The sequence below is a fragment of the Penaeus japonicus genome, unplaced genomic scaffold (genome assembly GCF_977035675.1).
Source record: "Penaeus japonicus unplaced genomic scaffold, GWHDUDI00000001_assembly GWHDUDI00000042, whole genome shotgun sequence".
NCBI classification, from domain to species: Eukaryota; Metazoa; Arthropoda; class Malacostraca; order Decapoda; family Penaeidae; genus Penaeus; species Penaeus japonicus.
The window spans coordinates 14,164,495-14,167,558 of NW_028234444.1; positions in this window are offsets into that span (position 1 = coordinate 14,164,495).

The window sequence follows — 3,064 nt, forward strand, 5'->3', positions numbered from 1 at the left end:
AGGTGCGTCCGTCGAAGGAATAGCGTCCTGTGAATCCCCTTGTGAAGAAGGGATTCGATAATGATGTAATTAGTAACATTTTTTTATATACCTTTTTTCGTAAGGAAATGAGAATTTGCTCAAAGGATTTTTTTTCCCTTTCTCTCTCTCTCTCTCTCTCTCTCTCTCTCTCTCTCTCTCTCTCTCTCTCTCTCTCTCTCTCTCTCTCTCTCTCTCTCTCTCTCTCTCTCTCTCTTTTCTTTCTTTTTTTTATACTAATGTCACCCTTTATTGCCTTTGTTTCTATTGCTATTTGATAGTTTCTCTCGAAGAGTTTGTGTGACTTATTTATGGACTAAGTTTTGTAAAGTCTCTGACCTTCCAGGTAATGTTGGATTCATGTGTTATTTTCTCGTGTGCAGGATATCATAAGATTTACGGTTGTGACAAGTTGCAGGTACGTGTATGAGTTTGAGAGTGTGTTTGTGTGTGTGTGTGTGTTTGTTTGTGTATGTGAGTGTATGTGACTGTGTTTGTGTGTGTTTGTGTTTGTGTATGTGAGTGTGTGTGTTTGTGAGTGTGTGTGTGTGAGTGTATGAGCATGTGTCATGGATATACCTTTACCATTTAAAAAGATATATACGATTTGATCATCAATCATTCAACCGCTAAGTACTCACTCACCCCCCCCCTAACCTTCCTACCCCCCCTCCCCTCCCCACCAAAATACACACCATCACACTGCACTTACAACCGCAGTGTCACAGGACTAAAGTAATGGGATGCTGCGACACTAGATGACACATACAATCTCCCCATTTCCGATTTATCAAAAAAAGGAAGAAAAAAAAATGGAGATGGGGGGGAAGAGGAGGGGGGGGAGAGAGGGGGGGAGAGAGGGGGATCAACTCTGAAAATGACCAACGGACAAACACCAGGTATCTTGAAGGGGCGAGAGAAGGGGAGGGGAGAAGAGATGAAAAGATGTGAGGAGAGGAGGAGAGGAGGAGGAGGAGGAGGAGGAGGAGGAGGAGGAGAGAATAGGAGAGGATGCTAGAGGGGAGATAAGGAGTGTCGGGAGATGTTTAATAGGAGATAGGACAAGAAAAAAAAAAGGGGATGTTGAAGGGGGAAGGAGCATTTGGGAGAGCGGGGGGGAAAGGAGGGATGAACAGAGTATGGCAAGAGAATGAGAAGAAGGGTATGGGAAAAAGGAAGAAACGAGATGGGGAGAAAGCGAATGGGGTGGGGGGGAGGGAGGGGGGAGGGGAGGATAGACATTTATTGAAACTAAAACATGAGAGGTGAAAATGACGATATATATACTAGACTTATTAACTGATAATAATGAAGATAAGAGAAGGAAAATGATAATATGAAAGATAACAAAACTAAAGTTACTGGTACATTTATTGCTATTGTTATGACAAGAAGATTAATTAGATTATGTAAAATGGAAGGATTCAGTGATGTGGCAAAAGAGAGAAGACGAGATGGAAAAATACTTCCCGACGTGGGGGGGGGGGCTAGGATGTAGGGGGAGGGGCGGGGGGCGTATGAGATATCAATGTTCTGTGTTTGAGGGTGAGTGATTTGCTTTCTTAATCTAACTCGTTCAGTGCATAAATGAATATATTAATAAATGAATAGATAAATAAATAGATAGATAAATATGTGTGTTTGTGCGTGTGTGTATGAATGTGTATATATATATGTATGTATGTATGTATGTATATACATATGTGTGTGTATGTATATGTGTATGTATATATATATATATATATATATATATATATATATATATATATATATATATATATATATATATATATATTGTGTGTGTGTTTGTGTTTGTTGTGTGGTGTGTCGTGTGTGTGTGTGTGTGTAAAGAGAGAGAGGCAGACAGACAGAGACTGGCATTAGGGCAGAGACAGAGAAAGAGACTGAGAGAGAGAGAGAGAGAGAGAGAGAGAGAGAGAGAGAGAGAGAGAGAGAGAGAGAGCGAATAAGTAAGAGATAAAGAGAGTGCGCGAGAGAGTAAGTAAGAGAGAGAAAGAGAGCGATAGAGAGAGAACGAGAGAGTGAGAGTGCGCGAGAGAGCGAATAAGTAAGAGAGAGAGAGAGAGAGAGAGCGCGCAAAGATCCCAGGGGAGTTTTATCAGTGGCCGACATATGTCTCGCAAAGCAGAGCATTGTCCTAGTGGCAGTTTTCTCTCTCATGTTTTGCAGGGAGGGGGAGGGGGGGCAGAGAGAGGCAGAGGGGGGAGGGGGGAAGGGGAGAGGGGGGTCTACGTATAGCTCTTGTTATTATGACGTAATAATGTCAGCTGGACGCTCTTCCCTTCCCGGGGAGAAACAGCAGTGATTTCAGTCATTGGCGAATAATATGTTTCTGATTTTCAACGGAGCAATAAAAGCATTGAGTATTGGTTAAGAAGAGAGGTTTATGTGATAGAGTGAGAGAGAGAGAGAGAGAGAGAGAGGGAGGGAGAGAGAGAGAGAGAGAGAGAGAGAGAGAGAGAGAGAGAGAGAGAGAGAGAGAGAGAGAGAGAGAGAGAGAGAGAGAGAGAGAGAAGTGACAGAAAAGTAGAGAGAAAGAGCGAGATAGACACAGAGAGAGAGAGAGAGAGAGAGAGAGAGAGAGAGGGAGAGAAGAAAAAAATCCATATAAACCTAGAGAGACGGAGAAAGAAATACAGCATAAACAAGAAAAAAAAATCGAAAGAAAAAAAAGGATAAAAATAATTCAAGAGAAAACAAAAGAAAGAGAAAAAACAAGAGAAAGCTAGTGAAAAAGAGAGAAAGAGAAATCGACAGAGAGAGAGAGAGATAGAGAGAGAGAGAGGACAGAAGGAGAGAGAGAGGACAAAAGGAGAGAGAGAGGACAGATGGAGAGAGAGAGGACAGAAGGAGAGAGAAGACAGAAGGAGAGAGAGAGAGAGAGAGAGAGAGAGAGAGAGAGAGAGAGAGAAATAAGAAAAACACCAAAAAGTACTCAAACATACAAGCACATACACATACTCTCCTCACCAGAACAAGTACAATCATGTTAGCTATGTTATCGCTCCAAGAAATGAGAGACAAT